Consider the following 17,597-nt stretch of genomic DNA (forward strand, 5'->3'; position numbering starts at 1 on the left):
CCTCTGAGTCTAATAATGAACCATTTCTAACAATACCACGTGGAACATATTCGAACTTCTAACCAATCACAAACACACTTCTAGAACCTAACGATTATTTTTTTTTTAATTGGAGATTTATCCAAGGATGCTCCCTGCTGCAAGCCAAGAATCCCACTCTGTCATCGTAAAGTCATTTTTTCTACTAAGTGTTCAAAATGCAGGCTGACTTTTGGAATAAAAATTGGGTTTGCTTTTGTCCTTGGTTTACTTTCTCGTTCCTTCCACTTGACAACACACTTCTCAGCATGATTTGGTGGCAAGATTTAGGTGTAAGAAAATAATGAGAAGATGGCTAGGTTGCTATTGGAATCGTCTTATTAGACTTTTGTTGCCTTTTAACAGATTGTCGTGTTGTTCAGTTGCTCAGTTGTGTCTAACTCTTTGCAATCCCATGGACTGCAGCAGTCAAACAGATTGTTGATCCTGCACTTTTAATCTGCAAACTGTCTGTGGATGTTAAGTTAGATTAAGGATTGAATGCATCAGTTTTATTATTTTTAGTTAAACATCTTTCAAGATAAGTGGTAGTATTTTCAGTACAGAATTTGTTTAAAAAATATTTATGCTTGAAATTTTAGATTATAAGCATAAGCATTTCTATTTTAATAGAAACTGCTGGAAATAGAATAGGATATAATTTGCACATCTAATACATGTTTTTAAATAAAATCTAGAAGATATATCAGTTTAAAGTTTCATAACTACGTAATGCCCTTGTAAATGGATGTGGATGTATTGTCAGCCAGTAAATTTTGTGTGAGGATTCAAATAACTTCATCTTCTCTTTTTATTAAAGTAAAAGACTAAATCTTTCAATTGATTTAATTTATGGTATGTTATTCTGTTTATCTTTCAGATTTTATTGATCTGATCCAACCTGTCTTGTGACTGCTAGCTGGAATTAAGGTTGGTGATGTGTTTATATATTAAATTCTGAATAAACTGAAATAAAATAGAGGCTTGATGAGCCTTTGTAGAGTTGGGTCAGAGTACTTTTGCAGGTTGTGGTAAGAAATTTGTAACTTGGTAAGAACTGGATACATTCCAGGTTTGCAGACATGTTTTCCTGAACAGTGTTTGTTTTCTTTGTTAGTATTTCTTTGAGTATCAAGTTTTATTTCTTTTACCTGCCTTACTTGCAGAATTTTGATTAAAGAAAAAGATTCAAATTTAAGTCATTCATTTAATAAACATATCAAAAGTATGATTTCTTTGCAACGTGGCTAGTGTTTTAAAGAATGGTCAGCTTTCTGAGTTTGCAGGGAAATACTTTGAAGCCCACAGTTGGGTAGCCACATTTCCTAAGCATGGTAGAGCTGAAAAATTGCTCATTAATTGCATATTTCAGTTAATTAGCGGAGTTTTAAGATGCCATTCTTTTGCTCTGTTTCCTTGTTAATTGGTTTTAGGGGAGACTCAAAACTAGCTTAATGGAGTTTAGAATAATAACAGAGCCTTAGAGGGCACTGACATAAATAGGCTTAGAATTTCATTTATTCCCTCCTCCTTTCTTCTCTAGAACGTGTATTCATAGTTTAAAAAAAAAAAACTAAACTCTGAATAAAATAACTGCTTTTGTTGCTAATAAAAGAGCAAAATGCCAGATGTTGCTAAACTTTTTGTATAGGTTTTTGGTTAATAATTTAACAGAAAGAAAAACATTGACTTTTCCTTTGTGCTTATATTAATCAGGTATTTAGCCTTCAAATTGCAGTGTCTGGATGGCTCTAGTGGTAAAGAACCCTCCTGCCAACGCAGGAGACATAAGACACTCAGGTTCAGTCTCTGGGTTGGGAAGATCCCCTGGAGGAAGGCATGGCATTCCACTCCAGTATTTTTTCCTAGAGAATCCCAGGGACAGAGGAGCCTGATGGGCTACAGTCCATAGGGTCTCACAGAGTTGGGCACGACTGAAGCAACTTAGCACGCACGGGCAACACATAGCCGGCACACAGTAAATATGTTACCTTTTCTGGCCTCATTTTGACCTCATTCTTCTACCCCCAACACATCTGTCTCACATGCATGTGTACGTGTGTATACACCCACACACACGATTATTATTTTTCCTTTTCATGTACAAATTGTGCTTTCTTATCCTTGAAATCTGGATAGACTGTAGCAAATAAGATATGTTGGAATCATGCCTACTGATAATTGGCAACTAAATAAGGAGAAAAAGGGACATGTGTATAAAAGTGAGAGTTAAATTTGTAACCTGCATTTGTTTCATTTTGTGTTCGTATAATTTGGAGTTGAACTTATTGAGGACATTTAGGCTGGTTTCTTTCATATTCACTCCTGAGCATGTTCTATGTAAACTTGCACATGTTTAAACATGGAATGCTTGTAAGACTTTTTGCTACTCTTCTTTCCCTGCTAGCTTCTACTCATTTGCCAGTAAAAAAATAACAGCTAGAATGAGATTTTTGCAAAGTATAAATCTTTTAATCAGGAATATTTTCAATGCACAAGGTTGAATATGAAGTGTTGCTTTTAAATTTTAATTAAAAGTAAATTGTATTTTGTTCTCTTCCTTTTGGATTTTTGTTTGTGGTTGGTATGGTCAACATCACAACTTGAAATTTCATTTCATTTTGGCTACTCTTCAGAAAGGAACAAAAAACTGAAAAGAGACATGTAAAAGGAAAAGAAAAAAATTTTGTTAAATAGAAAAGTAAATAACTATAAGAGTAATACACAAAAACTTTTAAAATCTGATCCTGTATTTATTTTCTGTATGGAGAATTTCTTTTGTGGGAGTGTGAGCATAATTTAAATGTGTTTGGTCTAAGTGTGAAAAGTCAGGATGACTTGCTACTGCTGCTAAGTCACTTCAGTCATGTCCGACTCTGTGCGACCCCATAGACGGCAGCCCACCAGGCTCTCCCGTCCCTGGGATTCTCCAGGCAAGAACATTGGAGTGGGTTGCCATTTCCTTCTCCAATGCATGAAAAGTGAAAAGTGAAAGTGAAGTCGCTCAGTTGTGTCCGACTCTTAGCGACCCCATGGACTGCAGCCCACCGGGCTCCTCCATCCATGGGATTTTCCAGGCAAGAGTACTGGAGTGGGGTGCCATTGCCTTCTCCGCAGGATGACTTACATACTCCAAAATAAATATATTGATTAAAATATACAGTGTTCATAGAAATGGAAGCATATTTAAATCTCTCATATTACAAACTCTTTCCAATTGAATATATTGTATTTTTTTCTCTTTCCAGCTGAGAATGAAAAGATATTTAAATTAAATTTGATAATTAATTATCTAAATTATGTTTTGGAAAACAGCTAGATGTAACAAAGCTTCTGAAGGATACATCAATTCACCAGAAACAGCCAGATTCTCAACACAAACTATAATATATAATGAAAATTATTATTCTTTTCTTAACTAGAGCTAGGTTCTTTTGCTTCAGGATAAAAGAAGTTTCCCTCATAGAAAAGCTTCTTTTTCTATAATATTAATGGAGTAAAATGACTAGTATTGCTAGATAAAAGCAAGTGGATTCTTTACCAACTGAGCTATCAGGGAAGCTCAAAGTTATAAATAGCTGTATTTAAAGTAGAATATCAGAACTGTGCTTATATTTCTGCACAGTAAAGGAAACCATGAACAAAATGAAAAGGCAACCTTCTGGATGGGAGAAAATGTTTACAAATCATATGTCTTGTAAAATGCAAATATCCAAAATATATATGCTGCTGCTAAGTCACTTCAGTCTTGTCCAACTCTGTGCGACCCCATAGACGGCAGCCCACCCGGCTCCCCCGTCCCTGGGATTCTCCAGGCAAGAACACTGGAGCGGGGTGCCATTGCCTTCTCCAAAATATATATGAAACACATATAAATCAATAGCAAAAAACAAACACTCTGATTTAAAACTAGGAAGAGGATATAATAGACATTTTTCCAAAGCAGACATACAGATGACCAGCAGGTATATGAAAAGATGCTCAGCGTCACTAATCATCAGTTCAGTTCATCGCATTCACTCAGTTGTGTCCTACTCTTTGTGACCTCATGAAATGCAGCACGCCAGGCGTCCCTGTCCATCACCAACTCCCGGAGTCCACCCAAACCCATGTCCATTGAGTCGGATGCCATCCAACCATCTCATCCTCTGTTGTCCCCCTCTCCTCCTGCCCCCAATCCCTCCCAGCATCAGAGTCTTTTCCAGTGAATCAGCTCTTCACATCAGGTGGCCAGAGTATTGGAGTTTCAGCTTCAACATCAGTCCTTCCAATGAACTTCAGGACTGACTTCCTTTAGGATGGACTGGTTGGATCTCCTTGCAGTCCAAGGGACTCTCAAGAGTCTTCTCCAACACCACAGTTCAAAAGCATCAATTCTTTGGTGCTCAGCTTTCTTTATAGTCCAACTCTCACATCCATATATGACCACTGGAAAAACCATAGCCTTGACTAGACGGACCTTTGTTGGCAAAGTAATGTCTCTGCTTTTTAATATGCTCTCTAGGTTGGTCATAACTTTCCTTCCAAGGAGTAAGTGTCTTTTAATTTCATTGCTGCAATCACCATCTGCAGTGATTTTGGAGTCCCAAAAAATAAAGTCAGCCACTGTTTTCACCATTTCCCCATCTATCTGCCATGAAGTGATGGGACTGGATGCCATGATCTTAGTTTTCTGAATGTTGAGCTTTAAGCCCACTTTTTCACTCTCCTCTTTCACTTTCATCAAGAAGCTCTTTAGTTCTTTACTTTCTGCCATAAGGGTGATGTCATCTGCATATCTGAGGTTATTGATATTTCTCCCAGCAGTCTTGATTCCAGCTTGTGCTTCGTCCAGCCCAGTGTTTCTCATGATGTACTCTGCATAGAAGTTAAATAAGCAGGGTGACAATATACAGCCTTGACGTACTCCTTTTCCTATTTGGAACCAGTCTGTTGTTCCATATCCAGTTTTAACTGTTGCTTCCTGACCTGCATACAGGTTTCTCAAGAGGCAGGTCAGGTGGTCTGGTATTCCCATCTCTTTCAGAATTTTCTACAGTTTATTGTGATCCACACAATCAAAGGCTTTGGCTTAGTCAATAAAGCAGAAATAGATGTTTTTCTGGAACTCTCTTGCTTTTTCGATGATCCATTGGATGTTTGCAATTTGATCGCTGGTTCCTCTGCCTTTGCTAAAACCAGCTTGAACATCTGGAAGTTCATGCTTCACGTAGCCTGGCTTGGAGAATTTTAAGCATTACTTTACTAGCATGTGAGATGAGTGCAATTGTGCAGTAGTTTGAGCATTCTTTGGCATTGCCTTTCTTTGGGATTGGAATGAAAACTGACCTTTTCCCGTCCTGTGGCCACTGCTGAGTTTTCCATATTTGCTGGCATATTGAGTGCAGCACTTTCACAGCGTCATCACCATCAGGAAAATGCAAATCAAAACCACAGTGAAATATCACTTCGTACTTGCTAAAATGGTTATTATCAAAAAGACAAGTAATAACTGTTGGAGAGGAGGTGGAGCAAAGCGAATCCTTGTGCACTGTTGGTGGGAATGTAAATTTGTGCAGCTACTATGGAAAGCAGCATGGAGGTTCCTCAAAAATTTAAAATAGAGTTGTCATATCATCTAGCAATTCCATTTCTGACTATTTATTTGAGGAAAGTGAAAACACTAATTTGAAAAAAAATATGCACACCCATGTTTATCGCAGCCTTATTTACAATAGCCAAGATATGGAAACAGCCTAAATGTCCATCAGTGGATAAATGGATAAAGGAGATATAGACGAGAGTCAAAATTCATAGTCTTCCAGTTATAAAATAATTTGTAGGATGTAATGTACAGCATGGAGACTACTGTTAATAATACTATATTGCACATTTGAAAGTTGCTAAAAGACTAGATCTTAAAAATTCTTACACTGAAAAAAATTATGTAACTGTATATGGTGATGAATGTTAACTAGTCTTATTGTGGTGAACATTTCACAATATATACAAATATCAAATCATGTTGTACACCTGAAACTAATATAATGTTGTATGTCAATTATACCTCAATAAAAAATTTTAAATGTCCATAAAGTATTTCATCAACTCTAAGATACACATTTTTACATTAAACTATGTAAAATAAAAAAACTACCATAGTTAAATTGGCAATTTTTTTTTCTTTCTAGGTGTCAACAAAGTGTGTCTTACAGCGGGTTGTATCTTAGATTCTATGAAATATAGTATTACTGAATTTAGATTGAAAAACATTAAATTTCAAGTTATTACAAAGGAGAATCAGAGTAAAGTTTGAAAATTATAAAGTCAAGCTTGATACTGATTCTTAAAAACACTTTACACCACATTTTTTACCATTTAAAACAAGGTGAGTTCATTTTTTAAATTTGTTTTCTTTTTTATTATACCGCGACCAGTATTTTGGTGTATTACCCTCCAGATTTTGACTTATTTTCACAAAATTGAAGTTAAACTTTGTATCCAGTTACTCCTGATTTCTTGAAAATGCAGTTTTAATGACTGTGTAATATTTTATCCTATTCCATAATTCTTTTTACCATTTACTCATTGTTGAGTATTCAGATTATTTTCAATATCTCATTATTTCTGCCCAGCCCTGGATCTCTCCTCTTATTCTAGTTTATCCCTCTGACTTGAATTCTTATGCCTTGTAGAAAAGTTGTCTGACTTTATTATTTTATCTTTAAAGCTAGAATAAAAATAACTTAGACTTCATTTAAAGATTAAATGAGATAACGCATACTTATGGACCTTAAATAGGGATGATTTCAAGTCATTTTTAAATTCTCTATCAAAGTTCTTTTCTTTTCATAGTTTTTACTTGAGTAATACCTTCTGGTATTTCTCTCAAGATGGAATAAAACCAATAAAGATCATTAAATTATTGCGTAAAATAAAATATAAAATAGAAGAGGCCAGAATATAAATATTTTGTTTTTGAACTGATCAAAAAGTAATTTCTATATTCTCTACTGAGTGGTATTATCTCTTTTATTAAAGATACTGTTAACCAACTAAGCACCATATTTTACAATTAAGCAGACTTTCACTTAAAAAAAACCAGTGTATAAAATGCTAATATTTTCAGGATACCCTTGTGTCTTACTAGTAAGCTGCAGTGGTTTGCTTTCCAGAGTCCAGACAAACAAGCCTTTGACCAGCTACATAGTCAGCCACTATGTAGTGGCTTTTATCTTAGTCTGTTTACCTTCTAACTTGCTTCATGATGGTTCACACGTCTCTTATAGCATTCACCCTTGTTTCTTTATATTATATGTTATGATTATTTCCAGATATGTCTTATCTTCCCTAGCAACTCAGAATCTGGGGTCTTCTCTCTGTGCCTTCTGTTCTGGTAGGGCCTTGTAGGAGTGGACGTCCTGAAAATGCTTATTGAACGAATTGTAAAGTATAGAAGCAAAAATTAACAGTTTTATTACATATTTGTAAGCTACATATATGTGTATGTGTATGTGTGTAGTTGTTATTTAGTTGCCAAGTTGTGTCCGATTCCTTTGCAACCCTGTGAACTGTAGTTCACCAGGCTTCTCTGTCCATAGGATTTCCCAGGCAAGAATACTGAAGTGGGTTGCCATTTCCTTCTCCAGGGGGTCTTCCCAACTCAGAGATGGAACTGGCATCTCCTTCATTGGCAGGTGGATTCCTTACCACTTATATCCTTCCTTATATAAATGGGCAGGGAAACCCATTTATATATTCATATGTGTGTAGATATTGGAGAAGGAAATGGCAACCCAATGCAGTGTTCTTTCCTGGAGAATCCCAGGGACAGGGGAGCCTGGTGGGCTGCCATCTCTGGGGTCACACAGAATCGGACACGACTGAAGCGACTTAGCAGCAGCAGATGTGTTATAATAATTATTACCTACTGTATTCTTTCTCTTGGTGATAGGGAGTTGAGCAAAAAAGCAAGGACTTTAAACACATCACACAAAAGATATTTGAAGCAGAAATAATTACTTGGTTCAATTTGGGGAATTTTTAAAAAGTAAAGGTATGGGAAGGGTGATTGCTTTGTCTTTCTACTTTATTCCTACATTGAGCATAATATAATATACTTACGGATGAAAACATATTTGGAATTCTAGTTATTATATTGATATGTGATAAAGTGAATTTGAAGTTCTGGAAAGATTAGTAGAATGCCTAATTATTTCTTTACCTTTTTAAGGAGAGATACAAAGCTGATAGACTGGAAGGGCCAGTTAGTCGTTGGAGAATTTGCTTTCTTTTGTGCAGCTTTCTGAAATCTGAAGCATCATAAGTACTTATTTTCTCCTTTTTTATTAAAAGTAATCCTTTCCTGTTACAAACGTGACAATCAACAAATAAGCTTCATGACATGATTTGGAATGGGAGAGGTAGGGAGGAGAGGGGCTGGGGGTGAGAGGTAAACTTGCTGTCAACCTTTCAATCTCCTCATGTGAGCCAGTGAAATACCTCAGGAATATATTTTTCCAGAATTGTTCTTTTGTTTTTTGACAGAGTCTTAACATACCGAGGAAATAGGCTTATTGATGCCCCAGAGGACAAATAGGAAAACACAACCCATTGGAAATATATTAAATAACAAATAACAGATACTTTTTTCCCACATGAGAAAAACAATATTCTAGCTGATTCTTTTTGTCTTAGCTAAATATGAAAAGTGAAAGTGAAGTCACTCAGTAGTGTCCGACTCTTTGCGACCCCATAGACTATAGCCTACAAGGCTCCTCTGTCCATGGGATTTTCCAGGCAATAGTACTGGAGTGGATTGCCATTTCCTTCTCCAGGGGATCTTCCCAACCCAGGGCTCAAACCTGGATCTCCCGCATTGTAGACAGACGCTTTACCGTCTGAGCCACCAGGGAAGTAATGACTATAACAGACAACCCCTTGGATATGTTTTTATACAAACCTCATACTTAGGAAATCAATCCTGTGGATTTAAGTCATGGGCCAGCTGATTTTTATTCTTTCCTGAATTCATCTGAATGAATGCCATTCCAAAAAATGGTACAGCTGATCTTTTTGCAGACCATTTATTTCTTTAAAGAATATCATGACTTTATTTGGGCCTATCTTATTAAGGCAGTTTGGAGAATTTAAAAACATAAGAAGTACATTTGTAAGAAGGAGTCCATTCATTTAGAAATCTTTTATTTCTTTTATGGCCTACTTGTTGCAAAGTAAGAACTTTATATTATTAAAAACGGATATGCTTTTTTGTTCCTCAACTTCTATAAATCTACATGAGACTTACTAAATTTCATCAGTTATTCATCCAAGGATAGAAAAATCATCATAGCAGAAAAAGGGATATACATATAATAGAAAAAGGGATAATACATATACATTAGATAGATACATGGATATGCATGCTAATGTTGGACGGTTTTGCCAATGAACAGCACAAGGGCTTTGCTTTTGGGCATACTTTATAGGCCATTACTGTTAAAGCAGATAAAATTGTCTGCCTTTTCTGAGCTTATTCTGTCTAATTATTTAGCAATGTAAAAATGCTAGTTGGAAAATCATTTTGTGCTAATAAACCAAAGTAGATTTGGTTTCAGTCCATATTATTCAATATCTTGTGACCATCAACTTATGTTGCTTTAGAGACTTTGTTGACTTTTCTTTCTACTATTTAAATTTATTTAAAATAGGTTTGAAGAGCTGAATAAAAAAAAATCCTTACTATATTATACACATACATCTGTCTATACTTGAATATCTACCCTCTCTCTCTTTTTCTCTCCTTTTTGCCCTCTCTTCTTTCTGTCTTCCAATAAAAGTTGTATATTTGTTGAATAAAGTTTATAACTCAAATATAGAGAAAGCTAACTTTTAGAATAAATAGATATTTGAAACTTTAAGTACTATCATCTTCATTTTATGAATAGAGATAGTCACTAAATCAGACACAATTTTTATAATAGACTCTTCCTCTGTGAAATGTTTTTTTTGTTGTTGTTGTTTTTAGAAGCTAAGTCATGTCCGACTCTTTTGCGACCCCATGGACTGTAGCACGTCAGGCTCCTCTGTCTATAGGATTTCCCAGGCAATCCCCTGGAGAAGTGGGTTGCCATTTCCTTCTCCAGGGGATCTTCCTGACCCAGGGATTGGACCCACATCTCCTACATTGCAGGCAGATTCTTTGCTGCTGAACCACCAGGGGGGCAGAAAAATTCCTCTGTGAAATGTAATATTAATAGTTCTTAATCAGTCTTCTGGAGGGATAAAAATAAGTAGAAAACTACATATTTACCCAAATGTAATTATTTGCTTATGGTATATGTGTGTGTATACTATTCAGTAGTGCCTTTATTTATAAGATATTCATATTCAGAAAGATAAATGAGAGTGAACTTGATATCTTTTGCCTGAAAATATTTTACATATAGAGTGGAAAAACTTTTTCAGCCTTGTCCTTAAATTTATTGTCACGTGTTAGTGCCTTGCCAAAAGTAGCTCTCTAGGTACAAGAGGAAAGTTTTATAATGAATTAGTCCACTTAAAACAAAAAACCTATACTGGCATCTTTAAAGGGTCCTTAGGCAGCCATAATGAATTATCAGTTCCATAAAGGAGATTAAATTAGACAAAAGGAATAGAAACCATGTATGCGTCCATGGAGGGAAGGGGGGAGCTCATTTCTGAAATCATTAGGGGAAGTAACATAAGAATTCCCTTCTCTAATTGTGATTTGTTCTTTTTATTTCTAAGTTTTTTTCATTGTTTAAGAATTTTAGATAAGTTTGGAAATATGGAAAAAGTAGGTCACTGAGTAAGATGTTTAACTTGGTTGGCAACTTTATAGTCCCAACACTTTAAATTTCATCTCTTTTAGGGACTCAGAGATCTAACAGGCCATCTGGCATTAATATCACATAATAATATTTGCCTTTTGGGGTTCTCTAACTCTTTTAACTATTTGGAAATGAAGATGTAAATCTCTTCTATTAGTAGTACATTTGAGGCATGTACAAGCCATGTAGCCTAAGTGAAATGAGTTTGAGAAATTGTACTTATATATTCAGCCTAGGCAGAGAAGCAATGGCAACCCACTCCAGTACTCTTGCCTGGAAAATCCCATGGACGGAGGAGCCTGGTGGGCTGCAGTCCATGGGGGTCACTAAGAGTCGGGCACAACTGAGCGACTTCACTTTCACTTTTCACTTTCATGCATTGGAGAAGGAAATGGCAACCCACTCCAGTATTCTTGCCTGGAGAATCCCAGGGACAGAGGAGCCTAGTGGGCTGCCGTCTATGGGGTCGCACAGAGTCGGACACAACTGAAGCAACTTAGCAGCAGCAGCAGCATTCAGCCTAGGATATCATATAGATGTTCCAGTGGAAAGTCATCAGCTTTTCTTCTATTTCCTACAGGTATTTCCTAACATAAAAAAAAAAAAAAAATCCATGTTACTTAATAATTACTGAAGTTACTTTAAAACATCTCTTAAATAATCATCCATCAACTATAAATATACCACCGCCACCCTCCTCACTGAGGAGTTACCTAAAGAACTAATATTTCACTCTTTCAAACATAATTCTACTCATCTGACATACCTGGAATTGCTCTTTTTCTTTTGTTTTTCTTTTATGTTATAGGGGCTGAATTTTATTAATTTTCTGATTTTTTAGAAATCAGAAATTTGTTAATGTTCTGATTTTTTAGAAGTTAGAAATTGGTTAATTTTCTGATTTTCCCATGTCTGGGCAGTTTTTATAAACTTTCTTGTTGGTTACTACTAAGGTTCTCAGTGGCTTCCCTGGTGGCTCGGTGGTAAAGAATCTGCCTGCAGTGCAGGAGACGGGAAGGAGATGCGGGTTTGATCCCTGGATTGGGAAGATCCCCTGGAGGAGGAAATGGCAACCCACTCCAGTATTCTTGCCAGGAAAATCCAGTGAGACAGAAGAGGCTGGCAGGCTACAGTCCATCGGGTCGCAAAGAGTTGAATATGACTAAAGCAACCAACACACACACACACACACACACACACACACACACACACACACACACACAGGTGGGGCTTAGTTGCAGAAGAACAAAGAGACCAACTGGAAAAAGTTGTTTTAACTTTGTGTTTAGAAAATATAAAAAGCTCTTTACCTTTACGTGAATATAATATTTCTCTGTGTAGTTATTCTTTGTGCACAAAAGAGCAGGAAAAAAAAGCTCATGATGGATTAGATTCCTGCTCATAGTTTAAAAAAAAATGGATATACATAAAAGTAGTTCAACAAATACTTTTTGAAAGAGAAAAATTGGAAGGTTGAGACAGAAGGGGAGATGGAAAGGCAGAATCTTGGTCCAAAGTAAACTTGTCTTGCAACCATTTACCTCAAAAAACTTTCTGAAAGAAAAAATAAATAATGAACTGGTAAAAAATATCTCTGATCTAAGCATGACATAGTAGTGGCGAAGATACTATGTTTAATCCGAAGAGAAACCATTTACCTCAAAAAACTTTCTGAAAGAAAAAACAAATCAAATCACATTTCAAACACTTTTATGTCTCCCCCTGGCATTTTGCCGTACACTGTGATGACAAAACATTGCATTTCTGAGTTTCCTACACTGCTTTGTTGAACAACAAAGTAATTGACTTGCATCTTCTTTATATTTACCAAAGGAACCAAAAATGGTTCCTTTGCTCTCCAGTAGCTTGTTGTCTAAGCGTGTCGTCTAAATTAAGGGAAGGGAAAAAATGAATACACATAAATAGCAGCTAATACATGGCAATGCAATCAAATACTAAGTACAGATATAACTTTCTAGAGAGATCCAGAAAAGATGTACTTCATTGTGATTCACAAGGACCTTATAAGAAAAGGAAGTTCAGCTGGGTTTAAAGGTGAACAATTTAAATAGATACAGTGGAATGTGAGAGCTAGAAAAAGAAGGGCTTATCCTAAAAGGGGTCTACAGAAGCCAAGCCAAGGCACAGAGAAGGGGCTAGGACTAGAAGGTTAGACCTGGAACAGAGGTTGCAAGACAAGTTTACTTTGGACCAAGATTCTGCCTCTTCCATCTCCCCTTCTGTCTCAACCTTCCAATTTTTCTCTTTCAAAAAGTATTTGTTGAACTACTTTTATGTATATCTTTTTTTTTAAACTATGAGCAGGAATCTAATCCACCATGAGATTTTTTTTCCTGCTCTTTTTGTGCACAAAGAATAATTACACAGAGAAATATTAATATGAGGGTCTGTTCCAAAAGCTTCTGTTAGTAAAATTATGTTTTATGTTATATTTTTTAGAAGAAAAAATAAACACCAATATCTTGACACATGGGAGCCAAATGTTCCAACTGACATTCATGCTGTCTGGATTTGTTTTATTTTGGAATGAATATTACCAAGCTTGTTTGCAGTTAAAGGTAAATGAAAGAGTAAAATTAAATATTTTATCTCTTTAATAAATTTCACTTGGGAAATTTGGAATTTCACCATTTGAATTATTTGTTAAATTATCTGAAAGGCCTCCACTCCAGGGAGAAGGGTTAATTGGAATTGAAATTGTTGGGGAAATATAATTAAAAACAAAAACCTCTCCCAACCTAGAAATTCTTTCCACAAAGTTAGTAGACAAAGAAAACACTCCTGTTAATGAATAAGCATTAAATTAGAATGTGATGAACATCCAGAGGCAATCCACTAAGAGAATGCAAAGACCAGAAGACATTTCAACCTTCTAAATAGCTGAGCAAATACAACCTGTCATATAGAACCTTTCAAGATAAATAATAACTAGTCCTCTAGTAAGAGGACTGAATTTACTTGGCAATTGGGATGACCATCTGTGTTAGCTAATTGATTTTCTTCTGTGGAGAGAGAGGTTTCTAGTACCTTTATAAGGGGAAGTAGTTTTACAACTTGGAGCAAGATTGCTTTTGCTATTGCTATTGCTATTGCTAAGTCACTTCAGTCGTGTCCGACTCTGTGTGACCCCATAGACGGCAGCCCACCAGGCTCCCCCGTCCCTGGGATTCTCCAGGCAAGAACACTGGAGTGGGTTGCCATTTCCTTCTCCTTTGCATGAAAGTGAAAAGTGAAAGGGAAGTCGCTCAGTCCTATCTAACTCTTCGTGACCCCGTGGACTGCAGCCTACCAGGCTCCTCAGTCCATGGGATTTTCCAGGCAAGAGTACTGGAGTGGGCTGCCATCGCCTTCTCCTGGAGCAAGAAGCCAACCTAAATTAGGCTCTAATACTCTCCAGCAAGGGAGATAGGGGAGCTATTACCCCTTGAGGCTTGCATTTCAAAAAGATGTCTCCCAGGTCTTTGAAAAAACATTTCTGAATGGGAGCGTGGCCTGAGACTTAATTAGCCCATTATGAAGATTTACATGTGTTTGAAAAGGATAATGGAAGAAATTGTAAAAGAAAAATGAAAGGGGAAAGTCTCTAAGCTTATTTTCAACAGGGAGAGTTAAGCCCCTTATTTTTAACTTGTATTTGCCCTTACAATGAATGCGGCTTCCCCAGTGTCTCAGATGGTAAAGAATCTTCCTGCCATGCAGGAGACCCAGTTTGATCCCTGGGTAGGGAAAATCCCCTGGAGTAGGAAATGGCTAGCCCCTCCACTATTCTTGGCTGGAAAATTCCATAAACAGATGAGCCTGGCGGGCTACAATCCATGGGGTTGCAGAGTCAGACACGACTGAGCGACTAATGCTTTCACTTTATAATTAAAATATTGTTTCTTAAGAAAAGTATTTAGGGGATGGTTTTAGTTCTTCAAATATACTGCTGTGGTTTAGTCACTAAGTCATGTCCAGCTCTTGCAACCCCATGGACTGTAGGCCTCCATGCTCCTCTGTCCATGGAATTTCCCAGGCAAAAATACTGGAGTGGGTTGCCATTGCCTTCTCCAGGGGATCTTCCTGACCCAGGGATTGAACCAGAGTCTCCTGTGTCTCCTGCATTTGGCAGGTGGATTCTTCACCTACTGAGCCACCAGGGAAGCCTGGTGTGCTACAGTCCAAGGGGTCTCAGAGTCGGACATGACTGTGCAACTGAACTGAACTGATACTCTAAACTAAAGAAAAAATAGAATTCAAAGTAGAAAGATTTTACAGTCATTCCTCTTTCCTTGCACTCTGTAGTAGCCTGGTTGCTGGGTAGATGAGTGGGATAGGACTGCCCAGATTTAGCTTTTATAAAGGAAGGTGGGCCTCTGCAGAGAGCAGGATGGACAATTAAAAAAAAAAAAAAAAAGCATAAACTACTCTTTTAAGTGTGTTTGAGATCAGCCATTCACAGCTTTCTGGTGCATTTAACTTTAACTCCCCTCATCTAAAGGACCTCTGGTGCTCATTCAAATGCTAATATTTGGCCATCTGCTTTTTAATTTTTTTTTTCCAAGCAAGACAAGCTGGAGGTCATGTGACCCTAATTATAGCAATTATGAGCTTTCTGGGAGCAATCATTCAGGTTGCACCCAGAGTGAGCATCTGCTGATGATAAATGGATCAGGAGATTACTAAGGCCAGGCTTTCCTATAAGACATCCAGTGATTCATTTCTTAATATGAATAAGTATACAGAGCTAAAACCCATATGCTGTAATAAGAGGGTACTTTTTCCAAAGGGTTACTTTTTTCTTACAATTTATCTTTAAATTTAGTGAGAACAGTTTAAAATGCATACTTTTGTGTGTGTGAACATAATTAGCATTCTAAAGAAGGACATGGAGAAAACTCTAATAATGACTAATAATGAAGCATCAGCCTTCACCTACACGAATTTTATTTCTCTGTACGAAGAGAAAAGAATGTTGCCAGGGCTTAGTAATCTTTCCAGTTGAAGTTTTATTCTATATTATTTATTTTACTTGTAATTATAAGGGTGTGTATTTAAGGGAAAATTCTTTAGACAACCCAAGACCTTCTGAGAGTTATTCTTTAACAAGGCAAAATATTTTCCCTTTTATAAGGCCCTTTACTTCTTGAGAAATTATAGTTTCACAGGATAGTTTTCAGCAGTATCGTTTACCTTGCTCCCTTTTCAGACTCACAGTTTTAAATGTCATTGGGTTTATTTTGAACCTGACCCATATCACACAGAAACATTTGAACACAACTGCTCTTGCTGACTGCATGTTGGAATATGTGGCAGTATCTTGTCCATGCTGTCTGGATGCAATCATGTTGATTAATGTCAGTGAGATGAAAGAGAATGCACGGCACCTTCTTTTGAAAATCGCTCATTATGCCAACCTGCCTCCAAAGTCGAGTTCAGAGCTTTTTATAATTTTCTATTTTAATATTGAGTCAGGCTAACCTTATTTCTAGCGTGTGTAAAGGGACACTTAGTAAATTATTGATTCTTTAAACAAATGCTGTTGGGAGCACAACAGTGTGCCAGGAAGTGTGCTGGAAGGGAGCATGGCCGACATAGTCTTGCCCTTTCTTTCTGAGGCGGTAACTTGAACAACCTTTGGAGTGAATCTATGTGCTAACAGCACGTTTGTGTGATGTACCTAAACATAACGTGCAGTTTGCTAAATGATTTATTAGGGATTTTAGAATCAGCATCAACCGATGGCTTTTAAAAGCCTTTTCTGTGGCAGCATCTCTCAAGTGCCCTCCTCTTTTTATCATTAGTAGGAAACCACATAATTTATTCTTCAGAAATAAAGGATGTCTGATTGGATCATAACCTTTTCCTCCCACCTTCATCTGTCTGTCTTTATGCTTCTTCCTTGTTTCTTGTAAATTCTTTAATATTCTTAAAAAAAAAAAAACCTGCTTTAGCTGTAATGATGGATATTTCTTTTCTAACTTCTTAGAGAAAGAACAGGAAAGAGTTTGGCATGTTAGAACTCTGTCAGCTGGAACTCTGCCTTTTGTAATGATAACGTGAAAAGTACATTTATGATCCACTTTTGGGATCAATAGTTTAAGCTTCATGTATTCCATTCTATAGTATATATTAAAGGAGAAGCTTCACATGCTGAATTCAGTAATTGTTGTTTTCATAAGTACTGGCATCCCATGATATTATTATTTTTAATAAATGATAGATTATTTGATAATGCAGTTCAGTTCTGCTTTACAAGACTTCATAAAGTCATAAATCATATATAAAAATCATTTGACAGACCATATGTTTAGAGTTGGAGTTCAGAAAATGTTATCTTCATTGATATAATTCAAATGAGGAGATTTTGTTGTGCTCATCTTTAGAGAAGCAACAAAATGGTGGTGAGCTGCTTCTTACGCTGGATATAAAACCAGACTGCTCATTTCAGCATCATTTCTACAGTGCTCTGGTACAAAGGAAGGGGTTTCTTTGTGTTTCACCAGCTGGATCTCACCTGTGATAGGAGAGAACATAATAAGAAAACAGAGTAACTTAGACATCAAGAGCTAATCAGAGCAGAAAGGTGTGGCTATGCACTTCTGAATCAAGGCAGATACCATAGCATTATGCATATGCCCAGGGTAAAATGATGGATTTTGGCATAAGACAGTATTTTGAGCTCCAAAAATAGGAAAAAAGAGTGAACTAGAAATTGATACACGTGACTGTGCATGCTATGTGTGC

The 17,597-nt window shown here is 36.7% G+C and overlaps 1 protein-coding gene across 41 annotated transcripts in view; it reads left to right on the forward strand.

Annotated features, from left to right (window-relative positions):
• Positions 1-17,597, forward strand: part of MAP2 (microtubule associated protein 2) — a 297,668-nt gene that overhangs the window by 75,741 nt on the left and 204,330 nt on the right. For 40 of the 41 annotated variants that reach the window (XM_070771192.1, XM_070771199.1, XM_070771167.1 and 37 more), the window contains exon 2: positions 899-948. The gene's annotated coding sequence lies outside the window, so the exon portion shown is untranslated. Of the gene's footprint in view, positions 1-898; positions 949-13,310; positions 13,430-17,597 lie in introns of all 41 variants that reach the window. The other variant, XM_070771173.1, reaches the window with a different exon arrangement.

Source organism: Bos indicus, chromosome 2, assembly GCF_029378745.1.
Source record: "Bos indicus isolate NIAB-ARS_2022 breed Sahiwal x Tharparkar chromosome 2, NIAB-ARS_B.indTharparkar_mat_pri_1.0, whole genome shotgun sequence".
NCBI classification, from domain to species: domain Eukaryota; kingdom Metazoa; phylum Chordata; class Mammalia; order Artiodactyla; family Bovidae; genus Bos; species Bos indicus.